Source organism: Manacus vitellinus, unplaced genomic scaffold, assembly GCF_001715985.3.
Source record: "Manacus vitellinus isolate BGI_N305 unplaced genomic scaffold, ASM171598v3 scaffold_20_pilon, whole genome shotgun sequence".
In the NCBI taxonomy this organism is placed as follows: domain Eukaryota; kingdom Metazoa; phylum Chordata; class Aves; order Passeriformes; family Pipridae; genus Manacus; species Manacus vitellinus.
The window spans coordinates 1,559,996-1,586,578 of NW_021939471.1; the positions used below are offsets into that span (position 1 = coordinate 1,559,996).

Sequence of the window (26,583 nt, forward strand, 5' to 3'; positions counted from 1 at the left end):
CCTTGAGCCACAGAAATTAAATAGCAACATGTGGAGTGGTAGTTGAATAAGAATAAAATGAGAGTGCAAAAAAAAAAAAAGCCTTAAGCTCTTTAGTTTATCTTGTTCTCTGAGTTCTATATCAGATGGCAAGCACCTGCCCAGTGCATGGATATTAGGGGCATGCTGTCAGGAGACTTTTATCTTCAAGTGATATCTGCCCTTACACTCTGCCTTCTGCTCATCAGATTGCATGTTGCAGAATAGAAAACATTTTCTGGTCACAGTGACTTGTTTTTCAAGTTACTGAAGTGTAAAATCATTTCTACCAAGGCATAACAAAATAAAATGAGTATTCGGTTATTTCTGTCTTGGCTGTATGTTAGAGTCAATCTGAACCAATGTGTGTACTTATTAATAAAATATAGCTTTATATAGAGAAGGCTCCTGCACTTGGTTTCTCCCTTGTTCAAGGAAGTGATAAGACAAGGAAAAAGACTTTAAGGTTAAGTTAAGAGATGGATAAAAGCCAAATCAGAGAATTGTTATATATTACAACAAAAACATTCAAGAACAATGGAAAAAAGATGGAAAAACCAGAGTGCTAGTAACGTGTGTATTCCACATTAATTTTATATTTACTTACATTTGCTCCTATATTTATAGCACAGAGACGTTTCAGAATTATCCTGAATCTCTCAGGAAAAGGCAATGTTTTCTTAGTCTGGAAGCATCAGGTGTGACCCCTTGGAAGAGCCTCAGGAGCAGAAATCAGAGCAGAAAGCTGAGCTCACGTGGCTTTGTTTGTTTGTTTTGAAAAGGTTTGAATGCTTCTGAATATTTATGGCATTTAACTGTGTTTAATGGTTGATCGATCCTGTTAAACTCTAGAGTAACAGGATATTTTGGGTTTTGGGAAAGGTGGGAAACAGAGATTAGGCTGTCCGTTTGACAGTCAGTATATGGGGCATGTGCAGACATGTCTTTTTACTGAGAAGATACTCTAAGTCTCTCCAAAAGCTGTAAGAAAAAGAAAGCTCTTTGTATCTGACAGTGTCTTTCGCTGACCCTTGGCATGTGCTCCTTCCATGACTTTCCTCTGTAATGTTGAACCCTGCCCTCAGGAGAGGCTGAGGAAGAGAACAGAGAAGAGATCTGTGAACATCAGAGTGGGACACAGAGCTCTAAGAAAATCTGAGAAAGGTGGTTTCATTAGGGCCCCCTCCTGGTGGACATGGGGGGTCAGCAGCTGGAGGTGGCCTAAATGCAGCTGGAAGCATCACCAAATACCATAATTTGCGGGAACAAAAAGGACCAGAGGAAAAGTCTGTTTCCCAGCACTGCAGTGGTTAAAGCTCAGCACCCAGGTGTAACCAGTGCATGCTCTTTGAGAAACACTCAGTGTGAGTTTTAATAGAACTCTCAGTCCTTTGATGGCCTTAACAGGCCTTGTAGCAAAGAATCAAAATATCCTAGAGTAATACCACAAGGTAACAAAGGCTCAGGCAGCCTTACCAGATGTGAGTTTTCTGACTCTTGACCTGCAGTTCTCTGCAGCAGGTGTAGGTTTCTTGTGTTTCGTTTGCATGCCAGTGTTTTATGTGTGAAAGCTGGTTATTTTGGCATGAACCTATACCTTTTTATTAGTAAAGCTGTTCATTATTTATTAATGACTTACCATGGTTTCCCTTTATTGAGAAGTGCAATAAATATTTCTTTCTCTGTTCTTCAGAGTTTAGTTTTGAATGTGACAGAATGAGAGATTCAGTCGAAGAAAGGATTGGTAGTTTCCAAATGAACACACGGTCTGATTTTTGTAGCTTAAAAACCTCACATATGCAGTGAATAGAGTATAAATCCTATAATGAAAACCCATTTCTTTTCTACGAGTCTCTTGTCCTGTGAAAGCTCTGTGAGGCAGAAGATTTCTATCTGAGTATAAGCAATGAAATGTGAAAGGATGATGGTGCCAGTTGTCCAGCTTCTGAGGTTTTTGGTTTGTATTGACTGGAAAGCGAAGGTGATTACCGAAGGCATTACAAACTATTAGGCAGTTCGGGATTCCTGCTATTAAGTGAGGTGCATCCCAACTTCAGTGGAGTTGCACTGTCTTGGGGTTTGGTTTCTAGTCTGAGCTAAAGTCAAGTCTCAGCTGTGGAAGGAAAGTGTGTATCTATCAGAGGGACTTGCTGTACTGAGGTGGGTGTGGGGAGTGGCCCCTGGAGCTCCCTCTCTGCTCACTGGAATGCTGCAGCACAGCAGGTGAAGTGTTTCTAAGTTTGCAGTAAGTTCTGCAAAGATGGACAATCCCAGGGAGGATCAAGAAAATAACACAGTGCCGAAAATCCAGAGATTACAGAGGTGAGACTAAGTGTTAGAAATCCCCAGCAGCTAAAAGAAGATAATGCAAAAAAACCCCCACTTTCCTCACAAACTGGATTCTGTCCATTCAACTGTTGCAGCTCCATGTGTGTACCTGCAGAGTACAGCCAAGACCCTCTGCAGGGTCTGTCCTGCCATGCTCACCTGGCTTGAGTGTTACAGCTCCAGGCTTCCTGCTGATGGCAGAGGGGACATTCAGGGGACAGCAGAAGGTGACTTGAGCAAAGCTAGCAGACCAGAAAATGCAATCTTTGTGTGGAGCTGAGAAGTCCCACTAAAGTGAACAGTTGCAGGAAGGTGTCCTCCTGTTCATGGCTTGTGTTCAGGGGCTCCAGATAGGTTGTGCCATGTCACGATGCTCTGTTGCATTTTCTGTCTTAGATTGGTTGTTTCCCATTGACTTAACTGTGGTGAGTGATGATGTTATAGTGGAATTCTGAAAATGCCTTTGTGATTTGCTGCCACAGCCCCACTGGGGCTTGGTAAGGTTTGCAGGAGTAGCTTTTTGGGTATCAGTAGTTAATTTGGAGTTGATTACCCTGACAATGTGAGTGTTTGGTTCATCACAGGATTCTCATAGTCCTTCCTGCAGATGATGCAGAGTTGCGGGTTGGTTTTGTGGGGGTTTGATGTTTGTTGTTTTTTTCTTCTCCTAGGAAATGTATCTATCTGATCTCTTCTGTACTGTTTTTGAAGTTGTAGCTTTTTCTTCATTATGAGGGAAACAATGCATTTCAGTCTTACTGAGTTTTCATTAACATCTTTCCCTTCAAATATGGCATTGAGCCAGTAAAATTAATGTTCCCTTTGTGTCTTAGCAGGATTTGGTTTCTCAGAAGCTGTCTAGTGCAAAAGTCTTTGAACCAGAGGCCAACATGAGTGTACCTGACTACACTGCTGATGGGCCTTGAGAAGGTATCAGTGGAAATTCCTCTGTCCAAGATTCAGCTCCTAAGAAGGGACACTCAGTGCACTGGGCATGTTGGTCCTGACTTGGTCTGCAGGGCCAACTTCCAAAAGCAATGAAAGCTCAAGCTCCCATCAGCTACATGCAGAGAATCATCAGAGTTAAGGAAGGCACAGAAAGCTGGATGCTTGTTAGTATTCACCCTTTAATGATTTATGAGGCTAAAAAGTATAAACAAGTGACACTTTATATTTTGCCACAGCAGTCTCCTATCCTTGTTTAATATTGTTAGTGGAGAGCTTGTGTCCAAAAGGGTGTTCGGTGACACCATCAGCTGAATAAGGTCTTTCAGATGTGTCTGTCTGCATTAGTAATGAGAATGCTTGCTCTCATTTTACAAAGGAACCATTTCTTTTAAATATAACCCCCTCCTTCCCAGCAATCCCCCCAAATGATACCATCATCAGAAATCTCATTACAGCCCTCTTTCATCCCTTTATCTGACGTTGGATGAAAATGTCTTTGTCTTCAAGTTCCTTCAATTATTAATGATTCAGTTGTATTCTTTTTGCCAATTGGTGCAGAGAGAACCTTGGAGCAAATGTGTATTAGTTATTCCATTTATTCTCTCCTCTTCGTTCCTTCTGCAGTCTTTCTTGATAGTGCTGCTCTCCTGGTTTTTCACTTGCAGGTTCCGCATCGTTGCTTGGTTTTTTTTTTCCTCAAATGTAAGAGCCCTTGTGCCCCAAAGACTTTGTTTCTGAAACCTTTTGAAAAGAGGTGGGGAGCCTTCTTGAAAATGCTAGGAACACCTGTGTTCTTCAGTGTCTACTGTGATGTTAATAAGTGGACAGACACTTTAATCTGAACCAGTCCCACCCTATGGACTGGGTTGAAGTCTGGGGGATGGCAGGTCACAGACTCAGTAAAACTGTTTGGTCCCAGACCCTAAAGTATAGTTTCAGTGGCACTGTGGAGAGGCAGGGGCCATCCTTAGTGCCCTCCCCACCCCACTGAGGTCATCCAGCAGCAAAGAGGGGAGGAGTAGGTGGGATTCACGTGGAAGAGCCACAGGGCTTGTCACACCTGCCTTGTCCTCTGAGAGACCAAGTTGATGTAGTGGGAGCAAAATAGGTCCAGTGCTGTGCTTCCCTTGACATTCCTTTTCCAGCCCCAGTGTCCCTGGAGCTGTAGGCTCTCTGAACCTCAAGGGCAGGTTAGGGCTGAGGTCCCCAGCACTGTGGCTGGCCCAGATTAGGAAGGTGTGGAGGAAGTACACCTGTACTCTGCACAAGGAATTCTGATTTGGCTTCTCAGGAAGCCTGTGGAAGGACGGAGAGAAGGCAGTGTGAGCTGGTCCTGTGGCCCAGGTGAATTTTGCTGGGGATTGTGCCAGCTGCCCAGTCTATGCACAGTTGCCCAGTTATAGTAACCAGATGCCTGTTAGGATAAAACAACAGGATCCTTATTCACTCTGAGGAGGATACCAGCATGTCTGGGCACTGTCCTTGGTGCTCTTTTTATAAAAATAAATACATAAATAAATACTTTGACCTTCCTCAGTAGCAGGGTGTTTTTAAATACCAGACACACACAAAAAAATTTGCTTTTAATTAGCCCAGCGAATTCCTCTTTTATGCCCCCTGCTCCCCCCTGTTGATTTGGAATGCAATGGCTTGCTTGCTGTATCTTCACAAATGATATTATCCGGAAGATTTTTATTACTGTTTGGTTTTGTGTATTTTGGAGATATCTAACTGAAAACATGTGCTTTACAAAGAAAGGCTAGAAGAATGTTTTCCCAGACTCTCCTTTTTGCTTATATCTGGACTCTCCCCAGTTTGCCAGTATCTATCTAACTGTGCAAACCCCACATTTTGGCATTTCTCCAGCTGAGACATCATCACCAACAAAGAAAATGGAATAATTATCCCAGTGTTTTAGGGACAGCATCCCTATTAGGATAAATAAAACTGTGATTTTCTGTTTTTTTGCCCATGATAAGCTTTTTCCTGCCAAGCTACTGCCAAGCTACTTACTCTGATTTGTCTAGTTATGTGTTTAAGGCCTCGTCTCTCAATATGCTGTTCAGTCCTTTTTTTTTTTCCCCTTGATTTCCTGCTTTTAGAACTGGGAACTGCTGTGCAGTATACTGCAGTGATCTTGATTTTGGGAGATGCTTTCCTGTGAGAAACTCCTCCTAACATGGGGTGAAATCTGAATTTTATAAGTGCAAAATCAGGAGATGAGTTTGTTGGGATTCTTTATTGACAAACTCATATTGCCATGCGTATTTTTTAAGTTGTGCTCTTGTCCTGTGGGTACTTGTAAACTACTTCATTGGATTTTTTTCTCAAAATCTTTGCAAAGATGACATTTCAGTGATTAGTTTGTAATTGACCTTTCAAGATAGAGTACAATGTTTGGAAAGATATTTGTGAAGATAAAGCAGACTCTTGTCTGGGATCTGCTCTGAAACCAGAGCAGATACTTGAGTCAGGAGGATTCACACACTTTCGAAGCTGCATCTATCTTGCTTAGAGTGTTTCTTAAATTGCTCTTTACTATTCTAACCTGAAGTTCTGCTTCTTTTTCAACTAATCATATGTGGTATTGCTCACTGTTGGTCTTGTGAAAATGGGACAAATGTTGAGTATGTTGAATTATACCCTTCTGTGCATCGTCTTTGTTGTGCCTCTCTGCTGAACCATGGCTTTTTCTGTCTGCTTTTCAGATGGTATTGATTCTTTTTTTGTTGCCTTTTATGTTCCTTAGCCTTTCTGATTATATTGCTGTGCTTTTGCTGTCCCTTATTTACATGGCATTTGTCTCTGTTTTTTGCATGATTTTTGAGTATTCAGGCTCTTAGAAAGCTTAGTATATTCTTCCTCTGTACTGGTACAGTTTGTTGTTAAAGCTGCTAAACTCACTTATTTCTGTCTTTCATTTCTGGTTCTGTGTATCTCTTGAAGCTTGCACGGAGCATAAACCCCCCTGTCTCTTGAGCTGTCCATGCTTTCTCCTGTTGCCTGCCAAACTGAATGGAAATCTTCCAAAGAAGCACAGTAGGATGGTAGAGGAACTGAGACTGGCAGTTTCTCTCTCTGTCTTCACCTCTGCCTTTCACCCTTTTAATATCAGATGATATTCTCCTCCACGCCCTAGTGTTGCTGTGGGATCCTGCCTCTGCTGAACAGTATCATCCTTTGAATACAGTGTAAACCTGTGTCTGAGTGGCTTACAGTCCCCTGGCAGTTGTTGAAGCAGCAGTTCCCTGACTTACTGGCAGTGCTGTTGTTTGGGCCTGTCATCTAAAATGCCTTTGATCAAAGTACTACTTCATCTGAAAGAAGGCCACTTGAGGTATATCAGTTAAGTTCCAATTTATCCAAAATTCCCTTTTGCCTTATGACTTCCATGTTTTCCATCCCATTCTGATAAACCAGAATTGACTCTAATTGTGTTACACCTCCCAAAAGTCTCCCCGATGGTGGCGATTGGATGTGACACTCTTTGCTTTGTACCCTGAGCTCATGAACAGCCTAACTGAGCACTGCAAAACAGCTGCTGCCTGTCACCCTCAGGGCAACTACCTGGCACAGATGAGGGAAGTAATTCACATGTACAAAGAGCTTAAAAATAATTTGGGGCAGCACTATGAGATCAGGGTGACTGAAAGCTATGTTTAAGTTACCTAATCCAAATCTCCATTCATTAAACCCATTTTAGTCTTGATGTAGTAACTGCTATGCACCCAGTGGAGCGCTGGCTGACTGAAACGTGTGTAAGCAAAGAGGGAATTGTGATCATTATGTTAACCACGGGAACTCTGCTTTTATGGTGATGTAAACAAGAATCAGTCATAAGTAGCTAATGAATCAGTATCTGCTATTTTCATTTCACAGTAAACGTGACGGAATCCATTGCAAGGGGGTCCTCTGCAAAGATGGTCTCTGGAACACCAGCCCTCCTTGCCTTTATTGAAAGTGCTACAAGAGTGTGCATAAATACAGATTCTGATCCAAATGCACTGAAGCCAAAGAAAGGCTTCTGGTGGGTTTAGCTGGGCTTTTTCTCAGAGGTCAAAGTGGCTGTTAATTGTGGTTGGTTTTACTGGAAATGTGAAGTCTGTGAAGGACAGCTATTGGACAGGCTCATCCCCGTGCAGAGGACCTGGATGCCCATGCGAAGAGGGGAAAAAGCTGTTGCATCATGCTGGCAGTGCCACCTCTGAGCCCATGTGGGTCAGGCTGACAGGCAGCAGCATTCTCATAAGGCAGCTTTTGTTGTGTCTCCTCTGAGGCGAGGACAGAGCTGCTTCCCCTCCTGTGGCTCAGCTGCCGAGAGCTCCTCCATGGGTTTCTGCCTGACTGCCTTCCTTACATAAAGTGCTGCTAAGTGAGAAGCTGTTCAAACCAATTCTGCTCCATGTTACTACATGTTACTGCAATTTCTATTGCCTGTCTGGTTGGTTTTGCTGTCGAGGAACAGCAGTGAGTTTTTTAAAAAATTCTTGAAGGGAAGTGTGGACACAGGAGAAAATAACTGGCTGGCGGCTTCTAGGAAGGCAGTACTGAGCTGCTAGGGAAGGTGGTATCTCTGAGGGAAGATTGATCTTTAATTTAAAGAGCAAGTACCTTTTCTCTGAAAGGGACAACAGCTGTTTGAGGAAAACCGCAGTTTTCACTACTGTGTTAACTATGTACCAGTGTCCCACTGACTGCAAAAAACTTACATGTTTTCCTAAATATAAATGGGTTTTGAATTGAAAGACCATCCAAACCCTATGGTCAGACAAAACAGGTAAATCTGTGTATTTTATATTGCAGTTACTGTTTTATATGTCCTTAAGACCATGCTGTCTCTGTTTATATTTTAATTGCATGTTTTGTAAAATCTGCTTCAACAAATGATTCATTAGTTTAAAATATTTTATTTATAAATTTAATATAGAATAATAGCGGCTTCTGTTAGGAGGTATGATGTGACAGTTAATTGAAAAACATTAGGTTACATGGTTAAGTGAAGTACAAACTGGCATTTGAATAAATTCTGTTACAGTAGCTGTGATATTTTACTGTAAACAAGTTTTTATCTTGATTCATCACCCCACTGGTAGGCCAGGAGAGAGAAAAGATGAGAGCAAGTGGTAGAGCTTCTGCCTGCAGTATTTTCTTAGTCATAAACCTTGTGATAGGATGGAGCAGCAGTTAGCGTGTCTCTCAGATGCACGTGGTACGTCAGTCTGTCACGTGGACACCCATCGAGACACTGTTCTTGTGTGAGCCTAATCTGTGAGCCTCCCAATAATGCAGTGTTGACTGCACAGGCCTGTCTCAAGCCTCTAAAGGCATTGTGCTCATGGACATGTACACTGCAGTGATCTGGTCTTGTGGAAAGCTGTGACACTCTCAGGTGGTGTTGGTTTCTGCAGGAGGGTTGGTGCTATCGATTATTTCTGATACCGTGGGCTGAAGATTTAGATTGTCCTCCAGGGGCAGTGGAGTGACAAGGCACTTGGGGGCTGTGCTGACTGGGACACATCAGATGGCTCCAGTGACGTTTCAGTGTTTCTCTGAGATGGATGTTTGCTGTTCCCCTCCACGGGCAGTACCCAGGGCAGAGGTGGTGGTTTATTTTGGCATAACGATACAAAAGCTTGTGTTGCAGCAGTTACTAGTAACTGTACCATATATACATACAAGGTTTGGGGAGTAGCAAATACTTTTAATGAATTTTGCTTTCTTATTCTTTTGTTCTCACTGGTCTTTAAGCTAGAGACTAAGGATTTCCTAAGAAAGCCAAAGACTACATTTATTTGGTAACTTCAAAGGGTTCAGTGCAGAATTGGTTGTTCTGAAAAGCAGGCCTAGGAGGATTTAAATATCCTATATCTTCCAACTTGATTTCAGTGACATGCTGGCACAGAGTGAAATAGAAGATCCCTTTCTAGGTATTCCACATATCAGTTATTTAGTTGAGGAGAATCAGCTTGGATTCACAACAGAAAGATCGTGCCTGAAAGTATCTGTCTGAAAAGTTTAAAACAAATAGGCTGAAGTAGGGGAAAGAGGGGACACAATTTGCCTGGGATTTGAAGGCTCGTTTATACAACCACACTGCACAGAAGCCCATGCCGTGTCAGTGGGTGGGTTTAATGGGTGCAGGAGAGCTGGCTGTGATACTTGATGTGAAGAGCTGCCTTTGCATGGATGCTGGGAAAGGGCAATGTCACCAGGACAGGCCTGTTTTACTGGTAACCTGGGAGGAAAGGCAGGTGAGTTCTATGAAGATGCTCAGTCTGCTGTGGATACAGAGCTGGGGGCACCACTGCTGTAAAGGAAACAATGTGATTGAAAAGACCCTGGCGGGGCTGCATAAGGTGGGTAGATCAGCCATTGACTGAGAACGAAACCATGGTCTCCCTGCCCCCTGAAACTTTCTAACGTGCCTTGAAATCCTTTGCACCCACAGAGGCTGCTAACTCAGCCTGCAGCTTTTGCTGACTCCTCCCCATGCTCTCAGTTGTCAGTAACCATGGAGATACAGACGGTGACTCCAGCCTCAGCCTCCCTCACGGTGTAGCCCTGGTGAAAGAGCTGCTGTGCTGTACTGCGTGTGTTTTTCTAGAATTAATTAATGCCCTTCTATCCTGTTTTTTCCCCACCTCAAGAAGGAGGGGAGGGGGAAATAAAAGGAAGTTTTTCCCTCAAATGGCTGGTAAAACACGATAGTCTGATGTTTATTACTGCTGCAGAAGATCAGACAATACTGACGATACTTACAGAGTCTGGTGAAGCACCTGTCTCCTCCCAAGCTCTCCAGCAGGCAACCATCCCCAGCACTGTTTCAAGTGGTAAGACAATAGCAAATGAAAAGAAAATTCCCTGTTCCAAGGCTATTTTTACCAGAGTGGTGCAGTTCCTGTTCAGTAGACTTATTCCTCTTAATCTACATCACGGATGATATTGGATGCTATTTTAGGCATTGCATAAAATGTTCACCCAGTCTTTGCTAAAAAAGAAACAACCAACCCACAAGTCCTTTGTTAAATGCTGGTTGCAAGACTTCAGCAGTGGTTTGGGTGGAAAGATCTTAGACTGAGGTTCTCGAAGCATCTTGCTTGGTTTGGGAACAGAAGTTGTGTGTGACCTTGGGTCACAACCACCCCCATGATTGGTTGGTTGGTTGGTTTATTTTTCCATTATCCTGAAAATGAGGAGAATACTACCATTATCTCTTTAGGGTTTGGACTCTTCTAAGTAATCTGTTGCAATGGAAGTCTGTCTTCTGCTCTCTCCAGCATCTTGCATAGAAGGACCCAGCTTGCAGCTGGATTTTCTAAGCCCTCTTACAGTGCAGTAATGAAACCGAGTGCAGTGTCTTGTGTGAATATCAGAATTAAAGAGAAACACCCACCTGCACAGGTGAAATCTTTTAGAGTTTGGACCAGGCTTCAGTCGCAGTCTCACCACCTCCTTTACTGAGACTGTAAATGTCTTTACTCCTCTTCAAGAGGTACCATGCTGAAAATGTAATTTAAACATTTCCAGGTCTTTGACTTATCAACTTCCTAATGCTTGTATTTTCACTGCATTGATTTTATGTGATGAGTTTCATGCTTTTGTGGCTAAGCTGGGAAAGCATGAGGTTAAATCTCAGGGCTAAGTGTTCTCTGTGTTCCAGCATTTACCTGGATTAGGCCCTTCATCCCTGACTCCTGTGCCTTTGTCTTGTCAGAAATGTTTTTATAGGTGTATGAAAGACATATCGCAGGGCAGCCAGAACAAACTCGGTGATTGAGATGCTCTTTTATTTACAGTATTTTATGATGAAACCATTTGCCATGGGCTGTTTTGGTAGATTGTGTCCTTGGAAATGCTTGCATGGGCAGATCAAAAGAGACTTGGATGGCTGGTTGAAGGTTTATCCATAGGCTCCAGGGTGTAGGACAAAGCCTGGCAATACATATCTGTCCCTTATGAGCCACGTGAGTTCTGTCAGGAACATCCGAGAGAAAATACAGGACAGTTTTCAGGACTTCTTGCTATCCCTCCACCATCCCAACTCCCTGGTGTTGTTTCTGGGGCCTCCCAGAGCTCCTGGCTACTTTGGGGGAAGCGTGGCTGTGAAGGGGAGCTGAAGAAGTGAGGGAGGGACCAAGGCAACGCTGTGAACAAACACCAACTGTTAAATGGTGGAGCTGAGGAAGACGAGGGCAGGATTAGGGTTTCCTTGGTTTCTGCAGGGAATGAGCTCTGCAGTGGGAGGTTTGGCAGCAGCAGGCACCCCTTCTGATGAGTCACAGGATGCTTTTTCAGAGGAAGGGTCTGAGAATTGCACTAGCGCCACTCTTGCTTGTTTTTTCTGTTCACTCCGAAGGCCTTTTTGCTGCCATGTGGTACCTGCTGCACTGCTGTCCTTGTCCCATACAGCCTGTCTTTGGAGCTACCTTCCTCCATTTCCTCATTCTCCTCTCCGCTGCGGTGGTTTAAAGAGTGGGGAAAAACTTGTCAGGTCAGGATGGAGATGCTTTGTAGTCACCAAGATCTGTTTATAGCAGCGAGGGTGGAAGTTGTGGTTGATACAAAGTTTGATGGATGTGTGAAGTCATCTTGTCACTGTTGTGGGGGAAGACAGTAGGGAATCGATTCCCTTTGCAACCCTCTACCCCTAAAGCTTTGGGAGAGTGACCCTGGAATTCTTTGAGAAATTTGTTACTCCTTCCTGCAAGCCCCTTGTCCCTTTCAAAGGTAAATGGTGTTCGTTAGACCTCTCCCAAAATTTGTGGTAGGGAGATATTTCATTTTCCTCTCAATATCCTTCCCTCTCAAGTACTCTACTGACATAGGGACTGAGAAGCACCAGCTGCCAAGCAGATCTAGTTGACTTGTGTGTCCTGACTGCAGGGAAATTTAAGCTTGTCTTCAGTCCTTAAGAGTGTGGTCAGGCTCATTGGTTATTCCTGAGTGCTCCTTCACTGGTTACGCTGTTTCATTACAAACTTCCAATGCTCAAAAACAAACCAGTTCATCTTTTAACTTTTACTCGCTCTATTAAAAATTTAGTCCTCTACACCTTCTCGGCTGTCCCTCCCCAGTTGTGCTGTCACCTCCCACAACACTGGGTGGTATCTGAATTCACAGGTCCCTTTTCCTACTGAGATAAATATTGTCCTGGAGGAAACCTTGAAATAGAGAGATGAGATCAAAGCAGGCACAACAGCTGAATAGTGGCAGTAAAACTGGACCCCTCACAGCAACTCGGTCTTGAGCGGAACTGTGCAGTGAGCCCTGTTCTGCTCCTGTATTAGTCCTGAAGTGTCCCTGCTTGCCCCTACAGTCCTGCAGGACTTCTGCATTTTCCCTGGTTTTATTTCCCCTTGGTGTGAGTAAGCAAATGCAAGGCTCAAATAACAGCATAGTCAAGCTGGTTCCAACATGCGAGCAGAAGCATTAGACAGAAACATAAAGGGGGAGAGCGAATCACCCCCCTAATCCGTAATGCAGAAAATGCTAAATCCCTCCAGCCCTCCTTTTCAGCATGGACCGTCCATAAAACCTGTCTGGGATTGGGATCGGCATCGCGGCGGAGCCCGGGTGTGCTGCTGCTTGTGTGCAGTGCGTGCCTGTGTGCCTTTGGCAGCAGCACAAAAGAAACCAGTTGATGATATTCATAGGATTAAAGGCCCGATTCATGGGGACACACTTGGTTGGATGCAATTAAAATGCCTGTCAGGCATTTGATACCAGCAACTCCTTGACAAACTGCTTCAGCAGCCGCGAGGTGCAGCATCCTACTGTAAGTGGATGATGGCGGAGCGGGCTGGTTTGTCATCGTTCTCGAAATTTCTGTGGCCAGAGAACTCCCTCTTCCTCTCCCACTCACCCTCTTTTCCTTTTCACCACTGCGGGGACTTCTTCTGATTTGCAGTTTTCCTTTTCCTGACGTACACATGGTAGATACAAGCTGGTGGCTTGCAGACTGCATCTGTCTGGAGATAGGCAGCAAGCCGATGGATAACAACACTCCAGGAGAATGATTATGCAGCAGTTATTTAAGGATAGGCTTTTGTGGTATGGCAGCACGTGAGCTGGTAACGATTTTATTTTAAAAATGTCAGCTTTGTTTGCTTGCTGAGAATTTGAAAGAGCTATGCCTTTATGCTGAAGCTTTTCGGATTTAGTCTGCTGTAGATTAAATTCTGTAGTGGTGCACGCTGGATGAATTAAAATGAATAGGTAATAAACTTCTGTGGGTTTGTTTTTAAATATATTGATGCATGCATAATGTGTATTATATGTACACACACCTTCATACACACAGGCTTGTTTATGCATCTGTGTCTTTGTACAATAGAAGAAAAACTTCTTATAGCTGAAGACTGTTTTTCAGCTAAAATTAAGTGATTTCAGTTTATTTTTTGCCCCTCCCTTTGTTTTTTATTAACAGATTCTTCAGCATATAGTCTTGGACACAACGCGCCGATTGGAATCTGCTTGTTCACCGGCTGGAAAGGTAGGACACCTCTGTTCAATGTGGGAATGAATGTGATACAGGGTGTGGGCTGTGCTTTTTTTATTTTGTTTTTCTTTTTTGATTGAAACAATAAATGCTTTTCTTCATTTTGTCCAGCTGTGTTTTGTGGCAGCTTTGCAGAGATTTTCAGATTGCTTTGGCCGGCACTGTGAAGTTATTTTTGCTGTGTATGCGGACGCTCTAGCTAATTAATGAGTCCTTTCGGCTGCAGCTACCACAGGGCGAGATACAAACCCGGGTGCTTGTCTATTGTCTGCTTTACTATAGGGAGAGTGCAGGGCTGTCTCCCATCATACCAGATTTGGGGACATGATAATATTGATTTTGAAACAGCAAGGACAGGGTTAAACTTGCTGGCTTGCTGAGAGCAGGTACAGTCTATCACAGCGGAAAACATAATGCTGGATTCAGACTGTATCACTTCCATGGGAGAGGGAAACTTCTTTTAACCCGTGCACTGCTGCCAAAAACCATGTGTGCTTCAGCTCAGGGCTTTTATGCTTTTATGATTTTTTTTTTTCCAGCAACCTGACAGGGCATGGTAGTGCTGGGTGAGCATCTGTCTTATGGCTTTTTGACACACCCCTGGCACTTCAGAAATTATGTCTGTGTATCAAAATGAAGAAAGCAAGCTGGGTTTTTTTGACAGTGTCATTGCTAGTTCCCAGGAAAGTTTATTGTCCTCTTCTCCGTAATACCTTCTGGCTTTGGTAGCTTTAACCCTTTGATGCTATAAAGGAAAGAGGGAGATAAAACCTTGCAGAATAGAAAACATTAAGTGACTTTGTATTGAACTCTCAGATGTGTTCAGGTAGTTAAGGAATACAGATCTCAGTGATTTGCAGTAGGGACTGTGCCCTTAAAAAAAATCTAAGCAGGATTGAAAATCTGCTCCCTCCACCTTGATGGAGAGAGAGAAAGGTATATCCATCTTCAATTAACTTCTCAGGTGCCAGTTCTCACCTAACACCTACCAAACCAGACTTTATGATGTGTTGTTCTTCCCAGGTACCCTATAGGTGATCATACTTCTTAGCCCTGCATTTAGACCTGGAGGGAATGTGTGTGTTTGTAGGGCAGCAATCAAAATGTGTGTTTGTCTTTATTCTGAAGTTTCAGGGGGCCTTTTGAAAACTAGAATAAAACAGCTGAGAAATTCTTCAGGAAAGGCAGTTATGTTTCATAAGCCTGGACTCCTGAAATGGCCAGTGTGGGTCCCCAGACAGGCAAAAACCCCAAGTGAGAACCTGGGCATTGGCAAGGATGGGGAGCACTGCTAGCAGGAATGCATCCCTCAGAAAGGAGATGAATATTGCAATAAATTGGTAGGGCTGGCTGATAGGTGCTGCTTCCTGGTAGAAAGCATTTGTGAATTTTTCAGGATATTCTCTCCCGTTTTTTTTGTCTTCCTCTTCTACACATCTTTCTCTTGGCCCTTCTTTCTGCCTTGGCAGAAGGCTTCTTTCCTAATAGATTTTCCTGGCTAAATGAAATATTTGAAAGGAATGCTCTACTTGTTGGTTTTTCTTGGTTGCTTTAGCTACTGTTTCCTCCTGGTATCAGTTATCACTACAGTCATTGAAATAGAAAAATTTGAAGTAGACAGTGTATAAAATGCTTTAATTCCTGAAAAATGCATTCAACAATCTGATTTTAGCTAAGAGCAAGTCCCTTCTCTTCCCTCTACTTTTAATTTCACTTCCATTATCCAAGGGCAACAAGCCAAACTGCAATCTCATTCTGATTTCATTAATGTTTTGCAAACTCTGTCTCAAGGACTAACGTTGTTTGCTGGGCTTGATGTCAGAATCCAAGGTTTTACTGCAGCATTGGAGAGGGGGAAAGGAGAGAACTCTTGCAAATAGAAATGGTGGTATTGTTAGCAGATGAGTAGAACTGCCTAGTTTTTATAGTATTGGCAGATAATGAGTCCAATTTGTTGACAGCATGATCCCTTCAGATGAATGGTTTTCATCTGCTATGGAAATGTCTCTTATCTTCTGTGCACAGCATCTTATCAGTCCTCTAGGATCTATCAAAAACAAAGAAAGGGCATCAACTATCTGTTATTAAATCAGAGTTAGTGGAGACTGTTGTGTTTTTTTTTTTTACTACATATACATTTCTTACATTTCTGATTTATCTATCATTTTAACCTCCTCCTTTGATCTGGGTTTTTAAGATTCATGTTACAAATCATTCCTTCAGACTACAGGGAAGAAAATGAGATGTTGTGCTGGCAAAAATAGAAATTATTTCAAGCAATGTAATTTTCTTGAAGAAGAGGTAAGGGGCACTTATGCTGTAAGAAGAGAATTAATTCTAGATTGATAGGACTTGAAAATCCTGTGGCCACAGGGATAGCGTAAGATGGTTTGGAATATCAAAAGAAAAACATTTATTTAGCTGATAGAGAAAGGCCTCAGAAGCTGGAGTGTGCAGTGGCAGTGAGGTGTGCTGGATTACAGTTTGTGGACTCCAGGGCAGGGCATGCATCCAGGATGACGTGATCTTTGGCACTCACCTGCAATTAAACATATGACGTGGGCACCAAATGCACCAAAGGCATCCAGAAGAAACGTGTGGTGTCAGTTCATCCCCAGGGTTCTCCTGCAGGGAGCAGCTTCAGAAATGAGTTTGGGCCCCCGGGTCTGCCCCTGTCCCGAGATCCTCATCCATTTTTTTAACTGCACTTGTGATGGCCCTCGTGGAGGAGGTAAGGAGGAATTTGGTTTTATGACTGGTCTAGGCTGGGTTTCAACATTCTCTGTTTGTTTACTAGGGTTAGGGTTACATCATTAGGGTTAATGTTGTCTTATCCTATGATCACATGAAACAGGTATTGGTTTGAGCATTGGAATTAATGGTGCTGACTTTCCTTTGATTTATGTCTTGTGCTTGATGAAGTGGAGATTTTCTTGCTGTTTTACTGATCAGAAAGACTGTCCCCTAGGCAAACTGTTTGGTGGCAAGTAAGAGTCCTATGTTACAGCTTTTCTTTCAGCTGGGACAGGGCTGGGGTCACTTACAGGGTCTGCCTTTTGTACTTGAATGTCTGTTTTCATGGACTTGTGGGAAGACAGTTCCCTCTGTAACAGAGCAGGCTGCAATTGGTCAATGGACTCAACAGTTATTAGCTGTGGAGAACATAATCCACACAAAACTGACTTTCTGTGAGTAAGGCTGGAAATAATATATCATACCCTGATGGAAGTTCTTTCCATATGGGTTTGCATCTTGTGTCCTCTCCTCCCTTGCCACATTTTCCATTCCTTTTGTGCCAGAGTATCTCCATTTCCCTATGGCCTTGTGCTATCAGCTGGGCAGGACACAAGGGTGCTTTAGGGCTGCTCTGGGGTGCTGGCTGGCCATGGTGTGCATGTGGTGCCTGTCTAGAAGATCAGACTCAGAAAGTGGTGAGGTTATGGCAGTGCTTTCTTCATTTAAGGGGAGGACTCATTTCAGCTTTGTTTCTTGTTTCTAGAAAGAAAGTAAGTTTCCATCCTTAAATTCTCTGTCAAGCTAGATTTAAATATTAAGAGCTAGGGATAGTTAAACAGCAGAAGTTTGGTTTAGGAACGTTAGGAAGGACTCTCTATAACCTGTCAAGAAAATAATCATCAAAGCACAAGAATCCAATGGAGGATAAACTGGACTAGGAGCTCAGCTGACATGACCTCAACTGGAGGAAGAAGTGAATAGGTGCAGGCCTGTGGTTCCTGTAAACAGCTGTAAACTGCCAAGTTAATTTCTAAAAATTTGTGTCCTCCTTCTCTTCCTTATTTTCTTTGTCTCTAAAACATACAAAGAAATACCAATGTATTTCTCAGGAGGAGTATTCATCAACTTTGCAAAATGATTGAGGTCCTTGGATTTGATTATGAGACTTAGTATGGTATCTTTTGTCTTGGCTGCAGTAACAAAGGTGAACGTGGTATTACTGTAGTAGCAGTACCAGTAAAGGGGTTAAAATACATTTAGTAAAAGACTTGATTTCTCCCAGCTTCACCCATCAACTGAACTCTTTTTTCTTCTTTGCTGTATGTTGTGATCATACAGGTCAGTGGTGATATTTAAGACGTTAATGAATCAGCGGCAGACAATTGATCTGTCCCATTTCACACAAAAGGTGCTGTTTCTCGATGGGCACTTAGCTGGCAATCCAAAGCTGGGAAAGGCAGAGGCTGTGTTGCCAGCAGCGTGCTAGGAAAAAACCTCTATAGCAGCAGTGCTGCTGACTCATGGTTTACAATCCTGAAACATTCCCCGAAAGGCTGGAGATGCAGATTAACTTCCTTTCCCTGTCCTGGTCAGGGGACAATTCATTCCATTATTTGCCACCAAGTGAAGCCTCTAGATAGTCATGCACTGCTGCGTTTTCTCTGATGTTCTGTGGAATGCATTAGCATGGAGCTTGCGAGAAATCATGGGCAATTTATTTTAATACCCCGGGTGTGAGTCGGTGCTAAATCACAGAAGCTATTTATGTTTGTTTTCTGAGTCATCTTGTTTCTTGCGATAAGGTGATTTTTCAGTATGTGTGGTTAGTGAATTGGGTTCATCTCTTCTTTTTCTTACTTGGTGTGTATCTTTTCTCTTAAAAATGCAAATATGTGCCTAAATTGGCTAAAAGAAAATGAATCACATTTAAGAAAGTGCCTTTCTTTAGGCTTTTCATCATCAAGGGGAAGGGATTCATGACTGCTAGATACAGGAATAGAGAACAGTGGCGGAGAAATCAGAGAGATGTGTGTTTCAGTGTCAGTATAAAACTCCCTGTATCATCCAGTTGTCTGTGTCTCTGTAGTTCCCAAGTTGCTTCCGTCTATATGGAAGCAGCACTGTGCTGCTGCTGCTCAGCATTGTAGCATTTGATACTGAAAAACTTGATCTTATGGTAGAATTCGTAGCCTGGAGTTTTGTTGGGGAGAGAAAGGTGCATGGGGCAGCTCTGGAGACTTGCATGTGACACATCCTCAAACACCCCTTTCAGATGCAGGAGTTACAGATGTGGAAACAAACTCCCAACACATCTCTGTGATAAGTTCCTTGACAAATCCCTGCTATCTCCCAGTACAGGGCAGCACGGTGCAAGCACAGGTAACATAGCAGAGAGGAAATTCTGCTGAATTGATGTCTTATTTTTGCTCTGGGGAAAGCACCTAGTTCTTCCTGCTCTGTAGTGCCAGGAACACAGTTCACCTGCCTGTATATCCTCGTGCTGGGCTGTAGTGTTGGTCAGGAGTCTAGTGTTGGTCTGGCAGGAGTGCAAAGGCCAGGGACTGCTGCTCTCTTGCAACTCTATTTTACATCCTCTGTGAGCATCAGGAAGATTTTTATTGGCATTTCCGAGCTGATAGTTTGCAATATAAGATGTCAGTAGAGATGACTCTGAATTTCACAGGGTTAGAAACCTCTCTTGCCCGTGTGAATTTTCCACTCCCCCACCCCCAATTTTTTAAAATATTTCAGACTGAGGTATCATAGAGGAAGGGCAACAGGAGTGAAAAACACAGGGCTGTAAGGATGTGGAGGTTGATAGGGTTCTACCTTTGGGCACTCTAGCCCTAGAAACCAGGCTGCCCTGTCTGGGATTCAGCACCACAGCATCATTCTTCCTTCATATCCAGCCCTGAGCACACTGGGGAGCAAGCTCACTGATAGTTCCAGCTTGCCTTCTTTTCTGCCTGAAAGCAGAGGCATAAAACCCTGAAGTGGGGTCAGAGAAAGGACAAACCCAGTAACATTCAGTAATTTAGGACAGAACTTTCTGCTTTAGGATTTCCATAGTTGCAGCAGTTTAACTGAAGTCTGTTTCAAGAGCTGATTCACTTGCATTGATCCAGAACCCTTCTCAGCACATCTTAATGTGACTGTGGTGGCCTGGCTGGCTGGTGGATTGGCATTAGGGTCCTCCATGCTGACAATAGGGTATAAACCCAGCTTATGATGAATCAGGATGGCTGATACCTGTGTTGATAAACTGATATTGTGTGAACTTATTATTGCTGCAGTTCAAGTGTAGGCCAGCAAATCTGTGTTGCCAGGCCTCATTCTGGAGCTACAGTGGGGTATAATCCTATCACTTGTGGAGGTGCTCAGCTGCTCTCAGGATCAGCTGTCCAGTGAGGACAGACCTGTGATCCAATGATGTTCTGCTCTGGTGACTTCCCCAGACCTGTGGCAAAGTCAAGTGTAGCCTGACTGTTGATCTTGTGTCTTTCTAAAATTTATAGGAATTTTGAAACACAAGGACTTAATTTTTAAGTGAAACGAGGTGCAGTTGAATGTGCCATGCAGTGAGTTCCTCACTCATAATACATACTCTGCTGGAGTCATTGTGCAGCTCCTACACTGTATGCTCTCAGTCTTTAAAGGACAAGGCATCAGTTGGGTAATCTCTTCTTGGGTTTAGCAACATGATGATAAAACTGAAGGAGCTTTAGAAGCCAAAGAATGAGTCAAGATGGCATTGATAGGGTTTTTTTTTTATAGTCATAATAAGATAGATGTTAAAGAAACAAGTTGGGATGCTCAGTAATGTGCTGAGTGCCTTCAGAGAAAATAGAAAGCCAAGATATAAAACTCTGGTTCCCCCCCCACCCCACAGTCCTATGCATATACAAAAGGGGCCCCTGTCTCTTTTCAAAACCCACTGGGATCCACAGAGGTTTGTGCTCTTGGCACCTTGTGCTGTGGGCTCACAGTACTCAGAGCTGCTGTTGATGTCCCCCTGAGCAGGACCTTAGTTCTCCTTGGATGGATGGGCATTGCCTAGGGTCCTCTTCTGTGGAAAGTTGCCTCAAAGTATGGCTGCAGTACAGCCAGGCATATTAATAATCATTAAAATAAGAATTGATGCCATTAGTTGTAGGTTTGGTGTTATGTAATGAGTGATAAGAACAGCAGATCTTGTAAGGGAAGAGTGAGGCACAGGCAGAACTGCTCCCTGCAGGAACCTCCCCTGTGATGGACACGTTTAGATGCCCTTAGGTATCTGTACGAATGTGCTTACTCTTAGGTTTGTGATATTTAGTGTCCATTAGTAAAAATGTCTTTCAGCAAATACTTGTGGAAGTAATTATGCAGTGGTAAACTCAGGATTGATGTATACAGCTACTAAAAGTAATTTTACAGTTGTGTAGCCAGCCAGCACGTGTAAAAACTTTAGATACCAATGTGTCACAAGCAGGAGACTTGAGCACTTTAGTGATTAATTATAGAACAGAAGGGAAATGGTGCTCCGTGGTACAAAGTAACACATCCATGCAGTTAGTGGTTGGCAAACCGAGAATAACTCCCTGACAGAACTCACTAAAGGAATTTGAAAAAAGAAAAAACAAAAAAAACCAAACCACCAACAAACCCAAAAGAAAACCAACCAACCAAAGAAAAAACCCACCAAAGGACAGAAGTTCTCTGTGACTGCCTGAGACTGTCATTCTGAATGGCTGAACATCTCCCTGGTTCCCAGCCACTCTGCTGGGTGCCCTTGCAGTTGTGTTTGCCAAGGCCTGCAGTGGGCAGGTGGGTGTAAGAGCAGGGTAGTCAGAGATTTTGATCTTCACAGACCTGTCAGGTCGATGCTGTGGGATGACCCTCAGTACTTGGGACTGGCCAGGAGGATTCTTGGGGAGTGTCTGAGTGAACGTACTGTTGTTGTGGTGTAGTCCTGTTGTTTTCAGTGTTGTTGTCAGGTAACTCTCACTTCAGAGTGATATGCAGATTGAGCAAAGCTTAGACCTGATCATTTCTGTGTGCTGTCCTTTCTCATTTCTGTATTTCTGCAGGAAATAAAATGTGTTCAGTCTTTACACTGGAGAGTGGAGAAGAGCAGTGAGGCATAAGGGGGTACAGTCAAATCATTGCATCTGTGTCCACATGTTCACCTACATTTTGCATTTTCTGGAGCTCTCATTACTACAAGTAGCCCTTGTAATAACACTGTCTTGACCTATAAAAATTCCTTTCTGCAGTATCCAAACGGGCAGGAGAAATACCTAAACAAAGTCTTCTATCCAATATCAGTGAAGAAGTGCTGGAGTTAGAAATATTTTTATGAGGTGTGTTGGAATTAAGTTATGTGGAAAAACTAATGAATTTGGCCTGTGTATGTATGTGTGAATAATCATATATAATACAGAAAAGTAGACTTCAAATCCATGATCTTACAAGGGGAAGAAGGGAGAGTACCTTCTGTCACTCACCCAGAATTTCACTCAGTTTATAAAACCCCGGTGTTTGGGATGTTTTGGGGTTGGTTTTTTTGGGGGCTTTTTTTAAAGCTTTCTACATCTGACAAAAGGGAGATAACTATTTCTATCTTGTCAGGCAGAAAGGCTATTTAGATGTTCTAAAATAGTGTTACTGAGTATTCTAAACTCAATATTATATCAATATCAGTATCAATATATTATATGAATAACAGTATTCTAAAATACTGCTATTGATAAAATAATTTTAAAAATACTCTTACTGGACCTAATGCAGCATCTATGGAATTGACTGTTGACTAGAAAAGCCTTAGACTAGGCTTGCAGTGAAGGATAGTCCCAGGTGCGAATCTCTCCACTGGGAGTTCTGTTTTGAATAGTTTACTGAATATAATGAGAGGCCCAAACTGTTCATGTGCATTCTGTCAAAAAAAGAAAAGTTACCACCTTTGGATTCATGTTACGGTGCTAGTATGCTTCCTTACAGTTCTGTTCCCTTTCTTCTTAAAACAAGGAAAAGAAATAGTTGCATAATAAACTGTGTCATGGGAAAGAAAGTCATATGTCATGACAAAGCTTAAAAAGGCTTTTGAGGATTTACAACCACTGAGTGTTTAAGAAAACTGAGCTCATTTTCATTTCCCAGCAATGCTGGCTGCAGAGATCACCAGGAGTCAGGTATCTATAAAGTTGGAGTAGTGCAGGGTGTCAGACAGGTGGGAAGCAGGTCCCTCAGCCCCTGGAAGGAGCGGTAGCTGCTGGCCATGCCTGAAGTGCTGCCTCAGCCAGGCTGTGGTGGACGGGTCGGCTGGTAGCAGGAAGGCAGTGGCACTCCATCTGTGCAGGTTTGCCGTAGGAAGGTTAAGCCTATGGATTGAAGTAATCCTTGCAATATTAAAAGCCCCAGTCTTGCAGTGTCTGTGGGGGAAGGGCCCGTCAGACTTCACAGAAACGTGCTGAGATGGTCTGTCTGGCCAGCCCCCCCGATGCCTCTCCTACAGCTTTTCCACTTGTCTCTGGCTGCTGGTTTGTCAGGCTCATCAGCACCTTTTGCTTTTGGTAAAATGCTCCCCATGGCAGAAACTGGCTTTGGATCTGAGCCCCTTGGCTGCTTAGTGGAATTAAATCTTTCACCCATCCTTCATTCAAAATTCACTGCAGCCTGCCTGCTCCAGCCACCCTGGCTGACACTGAGGTTTTCTGGTCCTTTTTCACTGTATCATCACTGATTACCCCTGTCTGTACAGATAGTCTGTAGCTCTGAAATGGGCATCACTCATGAGCCCTCTGCCGTCCATGGCAGCGTGTCTCAGAAACCCGAGGCAGCGCTGGGCTCTCCAGGCTGGCTGCCACGTTCCCAACACGGTGTTCCTCTGCCTTTCCCAAAGCTGTGCTGCTTTGTCCCTGGGTCTGGTGCACATATTTTCAAGGCACAGAGGCACAGCTTATCACTGCTGGGCGGGAGCATCTGTCCTGGGCTCTGCTTTGGCAGTGCTTGACAGAGAACGGGCGGATTTCTAAATGAGGGCATGGAAGGACAGAACGTGACCTCTGCACCTGTTTCAGGTTAGAGGGCTCCATGGGATGGGAGCCAGTCTTTGAATCAGCACATGTCTAGAGCCGGGGTGGGTGTAGGCAGACTACTTATCTGGTTAAATAGACTTGATGGCTATTGTGTGGCTGCCATCTGTCCTCCTTCACACAGGATAACTTTGTTTTATTATTAATATCTTTAACCATCTCTTACTAGGTCTCTAAACTGCTGGTCAGCCTGCATTCATTGTTGGATAAAGGAACTGCCACTTTTCTTAACAGAAAATAATCTTACTACAATAGTGGTAAATGAGCCTTCCCCCACCCCCACTCTTTTTGACTTGAGTGCCTTTCTGCACAAGAAACATGATTGATAGCAGGGGCCTCCCTGCAGCATTTATCACCCTGATTAATCACAGAGCTGTAATAGGGCACTTTGCTTCAAACTGAAGACAGTAGCTGTATGAACAATAGCCAGAGCATTAAGCATTGAAAGCCAAAATACATGTTATTATTGTTTATCTTAGGAGGAGGAAAAATAGCCTGGTTTTAGGGAGAACAAATGTTGGGTGTAGAAGATGCTTTAGGGAACTCTAAAAAAATCTGCTATCTGGAGTTGAGTTTGAAGGCGATTTCTAGTGGGCTAACAGTAATAAAAACGTAATGGCAGATGTGTAACACGCTGTAGATACTGTTTGTTGTGTCAGTTTGTATCCCAGTCAGTCTACTTACCTGCTGTCAGGAGAAGGCACTGATTCATACACCCATGGTTGGTTCCACTGTCTGCATGGCAGTGTTGAGCAGACTGAAGGTCTTTGCATCTCTGGACCGAGTCCAAGTCCAGTTACAGCAGCTGCAGGAGATCTGCAGCACTGCATGAGAGTGGGAATAGGAGTCAGTCTGCAGTTCATTTTGTTGATCTGTTCTATCCAGGTGTTCTCAACACCAACAAGACTTTTTTAAAAGTCTGCAAGCATTGAAGTGCCATGTGACAGTCTTCCCTTCGACAAATTGTCATGAGAGTTCTATTATGTGCAAGAAAGAGGGAATATTCTGGAAGATTTCTGAAAGTGTTTGTTGTCCCAGACAGCGGTTAAGCCCAGGCGAGTTCAGGGCTCCCCTGTTGCTGTTGGAGGTGTCATCCTGCTGCTGTGCTCCTGAGAACTGCAGGTAGCCCTCTAGCAGAGACTAGAGATGACTGAATTACCCTCTGGTGCTTAACCCTGCCTGTCACTTGTCACTGCACATCTGTGAATTAAAAACTGAATGGAGCCTTAGCTCACTCTATAGCAAAGTGTCTAAATAAGCACTGCATAAATTAATTATTAATATATCCTAAAGGAGGTGTTATGATGCTGAACCTGGGCTGATGAGTCAGTGATGGTGGTAGTCAGGAATATCAGCAAGCTGAACAGTGTGACCACGAGCGTTTCATTTTGGGTGCACATGGTCACAGCTACAGCGTGTCACGGGTCCCTTGCAGGAAGGTGGCTTTTTGGAGGGGAGGTATCTGCAAAACTGCAGGAGTGAGTGCTTGGAAAAAACCATCTAATCAACCAAAAAGAAAGATGTCAGAGGAGGGAGGGGAAGAGAAAGTTGCTCTTCTGTTTAGAATTCCTGTTGAGATTGACCACCAGTGTGGCTTTGGTATTGTTCTGTTGCAATTAGTAAGAATGTGTAGAAAATGAACCTTCATTCCTCCTGCCTTTACCATCCTGAACACCACTTGCATTTAGGGTGGGAAGAGGAAGGAGTGTGGGACTGCTGCATTCTCACTCAAGTAAAGCTAAGGCCGTCGGGCCATTGTAAAGGAAAATGTGAGTAATTGTAGATGATTAGGTACACTGCATAAAACAGTTTGAGAGTTGGGAAACTGGTGTGGGAACACTGAGACACAACATGATTGCATGTATGAAAGTACATTCAGAGTTACCAAGTACACTTCTTTTAAGTTCAAACCAATGGGACAATTGCTACCCTTAAAGGTTAAAAAAATACGGATTCGAAAAAATAAACACCTTCAGGTTAAAGCCTTATTTTCCACCCTCCAGCACATTGTACTGTATATGAAAAATGTTGGGAAGACAGCTTTTCCCAGGGCTTGCAGCATGTCTGTCTCAGTACTGCTGTGGGAGCCTGCTGGCACATCTCCTAGGTGCCTGCAGAAATGGGTGCTCGGAGTTCATCCCGCAGCAGTTGAGTGTTTGCTGACTACTGTTCACGTCGCGTTGCCTTTAGGATTTTCCCCACTTTAGTGTTTCAGGTTTGCCTTTTGTCTTTTTAGGCTCCAGTCATGCAACTGGTGATCCTTGCAAGTCTCAGTGATTTCATCCTTCTTACTCAGTATCCATTGAAGTTTCTGGGAAGGGGGAGAGAAGGGAGATGAAGCAGCAGTCCATAAATTTTAAGTATCTTATGTGATGGGCAACTCTGCAGTGCTTAAGAGTTCTCTAGATGCTGTTACGCAGAATTGTTTGCATGAAGGCAGTTTTGTCTTAGATCTTTGATTGCTATGTAACTTGGGATGAGTAATTTAATTCCTGCTCTCACATCTGACTACATTACTTTTCCTTACCTAGAAAATGTGTGAAAACCCCCAAATCTGGAGGCTGTGAGGTAGCTACCTAAAATATATGCTTGTACATATCCTGTATTCACTTGCAACTGGAGTGACTTGGTCGGTCACTTGCCAGGAGTGGATCTAGATCTTGCAAAAGGATTGCAATCCTCCCAGGGGATTCATAGGCTAAAGGGATTGCTGTGAGAATGTGCTGTGGGTCTGTGCAAAGAGCTAAGTGACAGTGCTTTGGTTTTTGCAGCAAACAAAACCCTGCAGTCTGTAGCCTGGCAGGGTTTTGTTGCCCAGCAATTGCTCCTATAAGCAGAAATGGCAAATGCTTTTATTGTGATATTGAAGACACCAGAAACGAGCATTTTAACTGCTTAAAAATCATCATATGCAAAACTTGCTATCAGGGTAAAAGGTTCATTGTACAGCTTATGTTATATGAAATTCCTGTGGGCACCCGA

General features: G+C 43.4%; 1 protein-coding gene across 26 annotated transcripts in view; it reads left to right on the plus strand.

The window, feature by feature from the left end:
- MAP2 (microtubule associated protein 2) overlaps nt 1-26,583 on the plus strand; it is a 220,986-nt gene that overhangs the window by 72,672 nt on the left and 121,731 nt on the right. For 17 of the 26 annotated variants that reach the window (XM_018071769.2, XM_029959493.1, XM_029959495.1 and 14 more), the window contains exons 1-2: nt 13,082-13,509; nt 13,721-13,786. The gene's annotated coding sequence lies outside the window, so the exon portion shown is untranslated. The other 9 variants (XM_018071768.2, XM_018071773.2, XM_029959492.1 and 6 more) reach the window with 5 other exon arrangements.